Source organism: Hyperolius riggenbachi, chromosome 3, assembly GCF_040937935.1.
Source record: "Hyperolius riggenbachi isolate aHypRig1 chromosome 3, aHypRig1.pri, whole genome shotgun sequence".
NCBI classification, from domain to species: domain Eukaryota; kingdom Metazoa; phylum Chordata; class Amphibia; order Anura; family Hyperoliidae; genus Hyperolius; species Hyperolius riggenbachi.
In genome coordinates, this window is record NC_090648.1 from 249,409,920 (window position 1) to 249,424,960 (window position 15,041).

General features: G+C 45.8%; 1 protein-coding gene across 3 annotated transcripts in view; it reads right to left on the reverse strand.

Annotated features, from left to right (window-relative positions):
• Nucleotides 1–15,041, reverse strand: part of SEPHS1 (selenophosphate synthetase 1) — a 109,188-nt gene that overhangs the window by 47,619 nt on the left and 46,528 nt on the right. The gene's annotated exons all lie outside the window — the stretch shown is intronic.

Here is a 15,041-nt window from a genome sequence, read left to right on the forward strand (position 1 = left end):
TGATGATTTTGGCATACAGCTCATGAAAACCCAAAATTCCTATCTCAAAAAATTAGCATATTTCATCTGACCAATGAAAGAAAAGTGTTTTTAAAACAAAAAAAGTCAACCTTCAAATAATTATGTTCAGTTATGCACTCAATACTTTGTCGGGAATCCTTTTGCAGAAATGACTGCTTCAATGCGGCGTGGCATGGAGGCAATCAGCCTGTGGCAATGCTCAGGTGTTATGGAGGCCCAGGATGCTTCGATAGCGGCCTTAAGCTCATCCAGAGTGTTGGGCCTTGCATCTCTCAACTTTCTCTTCACAATATCCCAAAGATTCTCTATGGGGTTCAGGTCAGGAGAGTTGGCAGGCCAATTGAGCACAGAAATAGCATGGTCAGTAAACCATTTACCAGTGGTTTTGGCACTGTGAGCAGGTGCCAGGTCGTGCTGAAAAATAAAATCTTCATCTCCACAAAGCTTTTCAGCAGATGGAAGCATGAAGTGCTCCAAAATATCCTGATAGCTAGCTGCATTGACCCTGCCCTTGATAAAACACAGTGGACCAACACCAGCAGCTGACATGGCACCCCAGACCATCACTGACTGTGGGTACTTGACACTGGACTTCAGGCATTTTGGCATTTCCCTCTCCCCAGTCTTCCTCCAGACTCTGGCACCTTGATTTCCGAATGACATGTAAAAGTTGCTTTCATCTGAAAAAAGTACTTTGGACCACTGAGCAACAGTCCAGTGCTGCTTCTGTGTAGCCCAGGTCAGGCGCTTCTGCCGCTGTTTCTGGTTCAAAAGTGGGTTCATGCTTCCATCTGCTAAAAAGCTTTATGGAGATGAAGATTTCATTTTTCAGCACGACCTGGCACCTGCTTACAGTGCCAAAACCACTGGTAAATGGTTTACTGACCATGGGATTACTGTGCTCAATTAGCCTGCCAACTCTCCTGACCTGAACCCCATAGAGAATCTGTGGGATACTGTGAAGAGAAAGTAGAGAGACGCAAGACCCAACACTCTGGATGAGCTTAAGGGCCCGTTTCCACTAGAGCGAATCCGCATGCGTTGTCTGCATGCGGATTCGCATAACTAATACAAGTTGATGAGACTGTTTCCACTTGTCAGTTTTTTGGTGCGTTTTTCTGTGCAGGATTTTTCTGCACGGTAGGGCCTGCAGAATTCGCCTGCGTGTGGAATGCAGGCGATTCGCAGGCAATGTATTTAATAGGGGAAATCGCACATGCGTTTTTTGCCGCGATTTCGCGTGCGAATTCGCACTAAAGCTAATGTACATTGAGCCAGGCAGTGACATGGTTAAAATCGCTGATAGCCTGCCTATGCGAAATCGCGGCAAAAATCGCATGCGGAATCGCATCCGCATGCGATTTTGTCAGCGGTGGAATCCCAGCGATTCGCACCGCACTAGTGGAAACGGGCCCTAAGGCCGCTATTGAAGCATCCTGGGCCTCCATAACACCTGAGCAGTGCCACAGGCTGATTGCCTCCATGCCACGCCGCATTGAAGCAGTCATTTCTGCAAAAGGATTCCCGACCAAGTATTGAGTGCATAACTGAACATAATTATTTGAAGGTTGACTTTTTTTGTTTTAAAAACACTTTTCTTTTATTGGTCGGATGAAATATGCTAATTTTTTGAGATAGGAAATTTGGGTTTTCATGAGTTGTATGCCAAAATCATCAATATTAAAACATTAAAAGGCTTGAACTACAATGTTTATCAGTACATTACAGAAAATTATGAACTTTCTCACAATATGCTAATTTTTTTAGAAGAATATATATATATATATATATATATATATATATATATATATATATATATATATATATATATATATATATATTTTTTTTTTTTTTTTTTTTTTTTTTTATCTGCCTACCTACCTACATATATACAGTGGGATGCAAAAGTTTGGGAAACCTTGTTAATAGCCATGATTTTCTTGTATAAATCGTTGGTTGTTACATTAAAAAATGTCAGTTAAATACATCATACTAGTAAAACAGGCCATTAAAGAAAACAGGCGCTAGGCCATGCCCGCTAATCCACGGCAACTCGCATACTGACGCTTCCCCTCACCCGTCTCCCACCACTGTCTGCAGTATATGCACACAGGGACATGTTGCTTGCTTGGGCAGTTGGAAAAAGCGGTTATTTCCCACAATGCAATGAGATTCTCAGCCAGCAAACTGTTAAGTCTGGAAGCAGGCAGACACACACACACACACACGATGCAGAGACACAGGTGTTTTATTATATAGGATAGGTGACACAGTGATATTTGAGAAGTGAAATGAAGTTTATTGGATTTACAGAAAGTGTGCAATAAATAGTAAAAATTTTTTAAAAAATTACCGTATTTTTCGGACTATAAGACGCACTTTTTCTCCCCCAAAACTATGGGGGAAAAGTCAGTGCGTCTTATAGTCCGAATGTGTGATCACAAGCACAGCGCAGAGTCCACCATTACCACCCTGCCGATCCATCCAGCCCTGCGCTCCTCTTCATTTATCGCTAGCCAGGGTCACAATGTCTCCGGCTGGCTCGCTCCATCCTCCTGGCAGTTCGTGCACTCAGTCACGCACACACGTTGGGCTGCTTGTTACTTTCACTGCCTGATCAATCATATCCAGGGTCCCACTGCATCGGGCCAGCCTGCTCCATCCTCCTTGCCGCGGTTCCTGCACAGCTTGTTTTCTTCATTGCCCGATCGAACCACACACTCCTAGTGCATCTCCATCCAGGTTCACACTGCCTCGGGTCGGCCCGCTTCGTCCTCCAAGCCGCAGTTCCTGCACTTCAGGCTGCTGCCCGATCAAGCCGCACACTCCTAGTCCACTTGCGGCCATGGTGACACTGCCTCGGGCCGCTCCATCTTCCTGGCGGTGCGTGCTCACTTATCTGTACTTCCGCAAGCGGTGGTTCTTAATATTGGGGTACTTCCTCTCCAGTGTGTGTGCGCCACCAGGTGACACAAGACACTGGTAAACACCGGTAGGAAGTACAGATGGGCGAAGAGAGGAACAGACCGTCGGGACTGTGTAAAAAAAAGCTAATGCACGCACCGCCAGGAAGATAGAGCGGCCCGAGGCAGTGTCACCATGGCCGCAATTGGACTAGGAGGAGTGTGCGGTTCAATCGGGCAGTGAATATAACAAGCAGCCTGAAGTGCAGGAACCACGGTTTGGAGGACGATGTGGGCTGACCCGAGGCAGTGTGAACCTGGATGGAAATGGACGAGGAAGAACGTGCAGGATCTGCCAGAAGGACTGAGGAGGCTGAGGCATCCTGGCTGGAGATGGATGAAGTGCAGCTGAATCAGATGGTGAGATGCAAACTACAGTTTGGAGTGGGTACTTATGAGTATTTGAACAAGCTTTAAGTGTGGAATGCTGTTGATTCCTAAATGCCCCAATAGAATATTTTAATGAATGAAAAAATATGCATACAGAGGTTGTAATACCATACCATTAAAGGATATATGCAATTACTGCGGACCCTTTGTTATGTATGTTTTATAATATGAACTTTTATGCATCAGCTTGAAAATTATATTTCAGAGGGGCCCTTCTGTTTAGTGATAGGTTGGACAAGACAAATTTGGTAGACTGAATGGTGGAAATTGACAGCTTGGGGGGAGAAGCTCTACAAGATGCCCCTGCACCATGGACGTACCAGATTTAGTATATTTTTTTTCCTGCTTTTTGGCCTCTAAACACAGGTGCGTCTTATGGTCCGGAGCGTTTTATAGTCCGAAAAATACGGTAAATCAATATTTAGCAGATTCTCCTTTTGCAGAATTTATAGCCTCTAAAGCAGGGGTCCCCAACCTTTTTGAGCCCGGGGCCCACTATCCCGACCAAAATTTTCTCCGGGGCCCCCCTGGGGGCGGGGGGGGGGGGGGGAGTGGGCGTGGCTAGTGTCGGCGGCAGCAGCCCCCCCTTTTTTCCCAGATTCCACAGTATAGCAAGTACAGTTTCCACAGTATAGCAAGTACAGTTTCCACAGTATAGCAAGTACAGTTACCACAGTATAGCAAGTACAGTTACCACAGTATAGCAAGTACAGTTAGCCCAGTATAGCAAGTACAGTTACCACAGTATAGCAAGTACAGTTACCACAGTATAGCAAGTACAGTTACCACAGTATAGCAAGTACAGTTAGCCCAGTATAGCAAGTAAAGTTACCCCAGTATAGCAAGTACAGTTAGCCTAGTATAGCAAGTATAGTTACCCCAGTATAGCAAGTACAGTTAGCCTAGTATAGCAAGTATAGCTACCCCAGTATAGCCAGTACTTACCCCAGTATAGCAAGTACAGTTAGCCTAGTATAGCAAGTATAGTTACCCCAGTATAGCAAGTACAGTTAGCCTAGTATAGCAAGTATAGCTACCCCAGTATAGCCAGTACTTACCCCAGTATAGCAAGTACAGTTAGCCTAGTATAGCAAGTACAGTTAGCCCAGTATAGCAAGTAAAGTTACCCCAGTATAGCAAGTACAGTTAGCCTAGTATAGCAAGTATAGTTACCCCAGTATAGCAAGTACAGTTAGCCTAGTATAGCAAGTATAGTTACCCCAGTATAGCAAGTACAGTTAGCCTAGTATAGCAAGTACAGTTAGCCCAGTATAGCAAGTAAAGTTACCCCAGTATAGCAAGTACAGTTAGCCTAGTATAGCAAGTATAGTTACCCCAGTATAGCAAGTACAGTTAGCCTAGTATAGCAAGTATAGTTACCCCAGTATAGCAAGTAAAGTTAGCCTAGTATAGCAAGTATAGCTACCCCAGTATATCCAGTACTTACCCCAGTATAGCAAGTACAGTTAGCCTAGTATAGCAAGTATAGCTTCCCCAGTATAGCAAGTACAGTTACCACAGTATAGCAAGTACAGTTAGCCTAGTATAGCAAGTATAGTTACCCCAGTATAGCAAGTACAGTTAGCCTAGTATAGCAAGTATAGCTACCCCAGTATAGCCAGTACTTACCCCAGTATAGCAAGTACAGTTAGCCTAGTATAGCAAGTATAGTTACCCCAGTATAGCAAGTACAGTTAGCCTAGTATAGCAAGTATAGCTACCCCAGTATAGCCAGTACTTACCCCAGTATAGCAAGTACAGTTAGCCTAGTATAGCAAGTACAGTTAGCCCAGTATAGCAAGTAAAGTTACCCCAGTATAGCAAGTACAGTTAGCCTAGTATAGCAAGTATAGTTACCCCAGTATAGCAAGTACAGTTAGCCTAGTATAGCAAGTATAGTTACCCCAGTATAGCAAGTACAGTTAGCCTAGTATAGCAAGTACAGTTAGCCCAGTATAGCAAGTAAAGTTACCCCAGTATAGCAAGTACAGTTAGCCTAGTATAGCAAGTATAGTTACCCCAGTATAGCAAGTACAGTTAGCCTAGTATAGCAAGTATAGTTACCCCAGTATAGCAAGTACAGTTAGCCTAGTATAGCAAGTATAGCTACCCCAGTATATCCAGTACTTACCCCAGTATAGCAAGTACAGTTAGCCTAGTATAGCATGTATAGCTTCCCCAGTATAGCAAGTACAGTTACCACAGTATAGCAAGTACAGTTAGCCTAGTATAGCAAGTATAGTTACCCCAGTATAGCAAGTACAGTTAGCCTAGTATAGCAAGTATAGCTACCCCAGTATAGCCAGTACTTACCCCAGTATAGCAAGTACAGTTAGCCTAGTATAGCAAGTATAGCTACCCCAGTATAGCAAGTACAGTTACCACAGTATAGCAAGTACAGTTAGCCTAGTATAGCAAGTATAGTTACCCCAGTATAGCAAGTACAGTTACCACACTATAGCAAGTACAGTTAGCCTAGTATAGCAAGTATAGTTACCCCAGTATAGCTAGTACAGTTACCACAGTATAGCAAGTACAGTCAGCCCAGTATAGCAAGTACAGTTAGCCTAGTATAGCAAGTATAGTTATCCCAGTATAGCTAGTACAGTTACCACAGTATAGCTAGTACAGTTACCACAGTATAGCAAGTATAGTTAGCCCAGTATAGCAAGTACAGTTAGCCCAGTATAGCAAGTACAGTTAGCCCAGTATAGCAAGTATAGTTAGCCCAGTATAGCCAGTAGTTACCCCAGTATATGTGTGTGATCCTTACTAAGTAAGTAAGGCTTACTTGATGTCAGGCTCGTGCAGGCTCTGAGTGGGCTCTCAGCGGCAGGCGCACAGCGGCAGGCTCTGTCTGACCTCCTCTCTCTAATGGCGCCCAGACGCTGCACTCGTATACACTGCGACTGTGTCGCAGTGATGAAATACATGCAGCCATTCATTGATTGGCCTTGGGGCGGGATGGGAGGCTGAAGGGGGAATGATGATTGGGGCACTGATGGAGGAGGCGGGACTGGCACCTCCGATATGCTGCTATTGGCCGCCGCTTCAGAAGGGGGTGATTGGCCACATGGAGGCATGACAGGCCTCCGAGAGGAATCCCCACTGATGCAGGAGGCGGGACTGGCGCCTCCGATAATAGCGTCGTCGCCGCCAGGGGGTGATTGGCCACACATAGTGAGGGGGCGGGACTTGAAACGCATTACGTGTACGCCCACGCCCACTGCTTCGGTCGCACAGAGTGAGGGGGGCGGGTAGGGGGGCTGGAGACGTATGATGCGCCCGCCCTCCTGCCGCGGCTGCCCTTAGAATTAGAAGTGAAATGTTAATCTGCGTGAAAGTGAGTCTGAAGCCGCGGCCCACCATGAAATGTCCTGCGGACCACTAGTGGGCCGCGGCCCACAGGTTGGGGACCCCTGCTCTAAAGGTTTCCCTGAGTCTGGATTCTGGTAAGAGGTATTTTGGACCATTCCCCTTTACAAAACAACTCTAGTTCATTCAGGTTTGATGGCTTCCGAGCATGGACAGCTCTCTAACACACGCCACAGATTTTCAAGTATATTCAGGTCTGGGGACTGAGATGACCATTCCAGAACGTTGAACTTGTTCCTCTGCATGAATGCCTTAGCATCTTGTCTTGTTGAAAGCTCCAGAGCCGGCGCAGCTTCAGCTTTGTCACAGATTCCTGGACATTGGTCTCCAGAATCTGCTGATACTGAGTGGAATGCATGCATCCCTCAACTTTGACAAAATTCCCAGTCCCTGCACTGGCCACACAGCATGATGGAACTACCACCATATTTTACTGTAGGTAGCAGGTGTTTTTCTTGAAATGCCTGTGTGCTTTTTCATCCATGCAGAACACCCCTTGTTATGCCCAAATAACTCAATTTTAGTTTCATCAGTCCACACCATCTTATTCCAAAATGAAGCTGGCTTGTCCAAATGTGCTTTAGGTGACCTCAAGCGGCTCGGTTTGTGCTGTGGGCAGAGAAAAGACTTCCTCTGCATCACTCTCGCATACAGCATCTCCTTGTGTAAAGTGCACTGAATAATTGAACGATGCACAGTGACTCCATCTGTAGCAAGATGATGTTGTAGGTCTTTGGTGCTGGTCTGTAGGTTGACTGACTGTTCTCACCATTCGCTACTTCTGCTATCCGAGATTTTTCTTGGTCTGCCACTTCAAGCCTTGACTTGAACTGAGCCTGTGGTCTTCCATTTCCTCAATATGTTCCTAAATGTGTAAACAAACAGCTGAAACCTCTGAGACAGCTTTCTGTATCCTTCCCCTAAACCATGATGGTGAATCTTCTTTGTCTTCAGGTCATTTGAGAATCGTTTTGAGACCCCCATGTTGCTACTCTTCAGAGGAAATTAAAAGAGGAGTTAAACTTACACTTGACCCCCTTAACCTCCTTGGCGGTATGAAAAATACCGCCAGGAGGGAGCGCAGCAGTTTTTTTTTTAATTTTTTTTTTTTAATCATGTAGCGAGCCGAGGGCTCGCTACATGATAGCCGCTGCTGAGCGGCATCCCCCCGCTTCGATCGCCTTCGGCGATCTCCGATCAGGAAATCCCGTTCATAGAACGGGATTTCCTGGAGGGCTTCCCCCGTCGCCATGGCGAGGGGGCGGGATGACGTCACCGACGTCACTGACGTCGGGACGTCATTGGGAGTCCCGGGCCACCCCTCGGCGCTGCCTGGCACTGATTGGCCAGGCAGCGCTGGGGTCTGGGGGGGGGGGGGGGGGCCGCGCCGCAGCAGATAGCGGCGATCGGGCAGGGGCCGGCGGCGATCAGAGTGCTGGCGCAGCTAGCAAAGTGCTAGCTGCGTCCAGCAAAAAAAAAAATTATGAAAATCGGCCCAGCAGGGCCTGAGCGGCACCCTCCGGCGGCTTACCCCGTGTCACACACGGGGTTACCGCCAAGGAGGTTAAATAAATACTCTCTCATAAATGGATTCACCTGTGTATGTGGGTCAAGGGTCACTGAGCTCACCAAGCCAATTTGAGTTCCAATAATTAGTTCTAAAGGTTTTGGAATCAATAAAATGGCAACAGTGTCCAAATGTATGCACTTGCCTAATTTTATTTAAATTATTGTGCACTTTCTGTAAATCCAATAAACCTTATTTCACTTCTCTAATAGGTGTGTGTGTGTGTGTGTGTGTGTGTGTGTGTGTGTGTGTGTGTGTGTGTGTGTGTGTGTGTGTGTTTTATGATATATTTAACTGACTTTTTTTATCGTAACAACCAGCAATTTATACAGAAAAATCATGACTTAACAAGGTTGCCCAAACTTTCGCATCCCACTGTACTTCAGAGCACGAATTCTCAAAAGGTTTATTCAACAAAAGGCCTTACACAGCACTCACAGTGACACTCAAGCAACACATAATTTTATACATCATGATTAAAAAACGTAAAACCTAAAGCAATAGGTGGCACCAACTACTGCTATAAATGAATAAAATAATGTTTTGGAATGAAAAGCCTTTAAGCTTTTACAAGCTGTGACAGCAGGCTTCAAAGGTGAGCCTGCCTCACAGCTTGTCAGTCACTACTTCAGAGGACAAAATCATTAACTGAGGAAGAACTCTACATTCCAGCTTCCACATCTAAAACGCAGAAGCATACCAATGTGCCTTAAATATTACAGCTGATGCTTTTCTGTTTGTGCTCAATGGAATGTTCCTAAAATGTCCTACTGGCTCCTGAGTTCCATATGATTTCACATCATGCAGAGTTAATTAGGGAGCAAGGTTTAAATGAGACTGACAGTAAGCCTTTTCCATGAGCACAGCATCTCAGGTGGGCCATACACACATCTCATAAGGGCCACTATCAGCTGAGGTTAGTATATTTACTATTATTTCACCTAGGGCTGTGGAGTCGGAGTCGTGGCAATTTTGGGTGCCTGGAGTCGGAAAAAAATGCACCAACTCCTAATGAATTTAAACCGTAATTAAAATAGAAAATATGATAAAATGTTCTATTTCTCAGATAATAGTCATCATAAATAATTTATACATACAGTAATAGCTGTGCTTAGTCCACAAAAATGAAATAAACCAATCTAAAATGAGTTACTTGTGCTGCTTCAATAAAGCAGTCCCCGTATGTACACATCTGATTGTGACTGTATATATGATGTGTACACAGGAATCTCATATATACTAAATAACATCTATGCTGTAAGTATAAAGCCTGATGTGTAGTCGTGTCACTAATAGAGATGGTCAATGAGATGGAAATAATTCTGCGTGGATTCTGATTTATGCAAATGTACGCACTCTTTGCTCATGAAATCAAATAATTTGATATGTTGTTAAAATTTGGTTTGGTGACTACGAATTAAATGGTACCTGAGACGGATGAAAAGAAAAGTTTTATACATACCTGGGGCTTCTTCCAGCCCCCTTCAGGCTAATAAGTCCCCCGCTGTCCACCTCCACCACCTGGATCTTCTGCTAGGAGTCCTGGTAATTCAGCCAGTCAGCACAGTCCGGACGCATGCCGCTTCCACAGCCAGGAGCGTTCTGCACCTGCACAATAGTGCTGCGCAGGTGTAGTACGCTCCCGGAGGCAGAGTGTGTGCATGCGAACTACGCCAGACGGGCTCAAGTACCTGGACTTATAGCAGAAGATCCAGGTGGCGGAGGAGGACAGCGAGGGACTGATTAGCCTGAAGGGGGCTGGAGGAAGCCCAAGGTATGTATAAAACTTGAATTTCATCTGTCTCAGGTTTACTTTGCTACACAGTAGTACTATACTCTACATATGCACTCTCCACAGAGCTGCAGGGAATCCACTGAGAATGTTGTGCACATTGAACACAGAGGTGTTGTCTATCACCCATAAACCTGGTTCAGATTGTGCATGAAGAATGTGTAATAGAGGAAGAATCTCCTTATTTTCCTGCAGAGTACCTGCACATCACTCTTACATGTACCCACAGTTACATTCCCTAGGGCCTGATAGATGTTCTTTGTTCCGGTCTGTACCTTTTACAAGTACTCTTACCAAGGACTAGCTTTAGGCTTTAGTCTATGACTAAAGGGAATAAATATGGCAGTCTCCATATCCTTCTCACTTCAGTTGTCTTTTAAAATGCCTAAGCGTTGGCAGTTAAGAGACGAATTTCATGTTACATACTTTCAATCAACAAGATTGTAATATGCAAATTAGAGGAGTCAGAGTAGGTGGAATCCTAAACTGAGGAGTCGGAGTCGGTGGATTTTTGAATAGACTCCACAGCCCTGATTTCACCTAGACAGATCTATAAGGATAAAAACAACAAGCTATTTTTGCTCTGCCTCCAGTCACTAATAATGTCAAACACACTTTCATGCTTCTTCAGCGTTTCATGTTAACCACTTCACATCCAGACCTCGTTTGCCACTTATGGACCAGCGCAGTTTTGACAGTTTAGCCATGTCCTTATTTAATCAGAAATAACTTTATCCCTACTTATGAGACAAAAATGAAATATATATTGTTTTTTTCAAGACAAACTAGGCTTTCATTGTATGCCATTTTTTTCCCCTAGAACTATTTTGTTTTCTATGAATTTTAATAGGAAAACAAGGACAATTTTTTTTTAGAAAAAACACATTTCTCAGGTTTTACCAATTCCAGTTTAAAAATAAAAAAGTTCTACTGTAGATAAAAAAAACACATTTTGTTTGGCTATTCTTACTGCTTATCACAAAACTTAGATTATGTTCCTGTCACAATTTATGTTGAAGATATTTGATTCTGAAATAATGCTAGAGTATTTTTCACTATGAACTGAGAAAAAAGTATTTTTATGGTAAAAATCAATCTCATTAACTCAGGAAACATATGTTCCCGTTCACCAATTAGTGCTGCATCAGATAGTGCCAGAAATGTGCACAGGAGCAAGCCCAATCCTGCACAGCACTGCTCCTGCTACAAGACGTTAGGGTTGCAACGGTATAAAATTCCACGGTATGATAGCCTTAAAAAAAAAATACCACGGTATGACGGTATTGCGGTATACGGTATTATACAATTATAATAGAATTATTTGGACCCTGAGCACCCCTTACACCCCACCCCCACCCCAGTGTGGGATGCGCTACTCCTTCAGTATATATATGATTAAGCCCCTGGGAGATTTGGGGCCCCAGGTAAAACTGAAAAAAGGCTTGCCCTGCTCCTGCAGAAGTCCAGGTGGTGTTAGAGATAGGTGTAGCCAGTAATAGGTGGCCGCAGCATAGGTAGCCAGGGATAGGTGCCTGCAGCATAGGTAGCCAGGGATAGGTGTAGCCAGCAGTAGGTGGCTGCAGCATAGGTAGCCAGGGGTAGGTGGCTGCAGCATAGGTAGCCAGGGATAGGTACCTGCAGCATAGGTAGCCAGGGATAGGTGTAGCCAGCAGTAGGTGGCTGCAGCATAGGTAGCCAGGGATAGGTGTAGCCAGTAGTAGGTGGCTGCAGTATAGGTAGCCAGGGATAGGTGCCTGCAGCTTAGGTAGCTAGGAATAGGTGTAGCCAGGGATAGATGTAGCCAGGATAGGTGCCTGCAGCATAGGTAGCCAGGATAGGTTCCTGCAGCACAGGTAGCCAGGAATAGGTGTAGCCAGGATAGGTGCCTGCAGCATATGTAGTAGGTGCTCCTCTACATGGGTGGCCTAGTCTGTCACTTGAGCAGCGGCATCTGCAGGTGGTGTGGAGGCCTCTTGCTGGGGGTGTCTTCCGTGCCTGGTGGTGGTGGATGCGAGGAAGGCAGGCAATGTGAGGCGGCTTGGAAGAAGAGGGCACCCCTGCATGGGTGGCCGTGCGGTCCGGAAGCAGAGGCGGCTGGAGTGACGATCAGTGGTGGCTGCTCGGTGAGACCCAGCAGTGGGGGCCGCAGAGCTGTGGTGGTCCTGGGGCTTAGCGGGCGTGGACCGGCACGGTCAGCCATGGGGAGCTCCGATCAGTAGGAAGCTGATCAGCAGGAAGTGACGGCGGCAGCGGCGTGTATGGAGCTGGGGCGGCCACGTGGTTAAGATTTCCGGAGTCCGACTGCAGCGAGCCCTGGGTCCCTGGACACTCCGCAAAGCGTCCCTGGATTCCTGGAGGCAGGGGGAATCTTTCCCACAGATGCGGTGAGGCCGTCGGGGGAGAATGGTTGGAGCCCTGTGTGCCGGGCAAATGTCTTACAGCGCCATCTTGGGTAAACCGGTATTTTCAAAAAGTGCATGGTATGGTTATCATGCATTTTGAAACCGTGGTATACCGTCATACCGGTATACCGCGGCAACCCTACAAGACGTATATCTACTGACTCGTGGCTTAGATGAAGTCACAGAGGACGTAGATATACTATAGTGATGGGTACAGTGGTCAAAGGACCTAAGAGGTGACATTTGTAAAACAAAACAAAAAACCACGTTTTTATTCTATATGCACGGAGGACACCATCCGCACCCTCCGTTTACTCCCGCCGGGTTCCCTGCTCGGCTCCTGGCCCCACCGCCCGGGTCGTGCGCTCATCCCGCAGGTAAATGGCCGCCGGAACCTGCCACGGCTGTGCAGTCCGCATAGACGTGAGTGCGGCTGCGCAGCTCTAGGGCTCCTCCCACGGCGCCCTCGCTACAGGCTGTCTGCGTGGATTGTGGGAGGGCTTTGAGCTGCACAGCCGCACTCGCGTCTATGCGGACTGCGCAGCCACAGCAAGCTCCGGCGGCCATTTTACCTGTGGCATGAGAGCCCGACCCGGGCGGTGGGGTCAGGAGCCGACCGGGGGTCTGGAGCAGAGCGGGGGACGCGGCGGAAGTAAAAAACGGAGGGAGCGGATGGCGTCCTCCGTGCATACAGAATAAAGACAGGTACTGAACTTTTTTTTTTTTTTTTTTTTAAACAAATGTCACCTCTTAAGTCCTTTAATTAATCTTAAAAGGGGCACTGAAGTAGTGGATCCAAGTATGGAGGTGTATTGCTGTATTCTGAAAGGGAATGGTTAAGTAAAAGAAGGGTTACCATTTCTTATCATGTAATAGTTGTCCTCTTTTTAACACATGCAGTTGAAATTCATTAGCAGCTTTGTTAGACCAGCAGCTCCATCCTGCCTCTCTTCTCCCGCCTCCCTGTTAGAGTATGTACAAAAAAGGAGTCTGGAGCAGCTGCTAGCCGAAGATCAGCAATACTGCTGAATGTCTTTTAAGGCACCTGAAGCTACACTCATTTGTAATGTAGCCCCTACGCCCAATACTATTATTCCCTTGTAAATGTAATTCAGGTTCCAGCTATTGCCGGCACCTAAATGACTTTCTAACACAATATGTGCTTTGGCTATTGTGGGCGCCCAAACTACACACTAGGTGCCGCTATAGCTGCAATTAACACTGCTATCTATGAGGGTGCCCTAATTACCTGCCCAGCCCCGCTCTGATGAATCATGTGGTTTCCTCTGGTGTGCGTCCTCTGCTCCCCTTAAGCCCTGGTAACAACCACCTCTACTATATGTACAGCACCCCCCACAACCGCTCTCGACCATCAATCCGCCTGGCTGTGGAGGGGGTAGCAGGGCCAGTAGAGGAGCCTGGAAGAGGCAGGACAAATGAGGAGATGAATGTCCTGGGCCAGCACTTGCTGAGGTGATCCACCAGACTTATCACAACTGTACTCCCCTAGCAAAAGGCCTTTTGCTACTCTTCTTCTTTCTCATACAGTGTATGAGTCTTGACAGAGCACCATTGTGCAACATATGGCAATTGCTGTACAGGCTGAAAGCAATAGTTACAATTTGCCCATTTATTGTCTTGAGTGTATATAGTTTACAGGAGGACAATTAGTAAAAGTGGGCTAACAATGGCTCTACCTCAGGTGCCCCCTCAGTCACTTCGGGAAAGCTATATAGAAAGTATACATACATATTTATCAGCTGCTCATGTAAACACACACAGAGGGTTATTATACAGCATTTTGTTTATTTGGTATGTCCCCAGGAAAATGTACACATACTAGGATGAACAGGTTCTGTAATCAGTCTCAGATTATCTTGGCAAAAAGCCACATATATTCGGTTTCTTTGTCAGATTGCCTCTGCAGTTAAGCTTTCTCTAAAGTATTTGCACAATGATGCAAAGACCTGGTCAGCAAAAATTTCTTGTGTAGGCAGATGCCCATTTCATGTGAAAAAAAATAAAATAAATAAAAGTACACACAATCATGGATAATGGACAATAAATACAGTGTGAATTCACAAGTTACAACATGAAGTTTTATTTTCATGTCCAACTGCCAAAGCTTTTTGGGATGAAGCCTTTTATAGTTGATGCACAGAGTGCACATAAACCTGCAATGGAGACCTGCGTTTATCCAAGTTTCCATAACTGCCTAACAGCAGCTACCCTCTTTATTTGTGGGTCCCTAGCCCACTCCTGACTAGTGATTGACTTGCTACTCCACTTGATTTTGTTAGCAAGTAAGCAAGAGGTTTATAGGGAAGACAATGCAGACCTATGGGGAAAATACTAATATTTACCTAATTCACAGCCATTTTCCTTCCTGGCAGTTCCCCTTTGAGCCCTCCCCAGTACCTCTATCTTGGTTGAGTGATGGTTCCTCAGTGACCTGAAAGAAGATGAGGCCATAGTGCTATGATGACTCTACCCCATCCCTCCCATTTGTGCTCATGCCATGGACAGAAGTG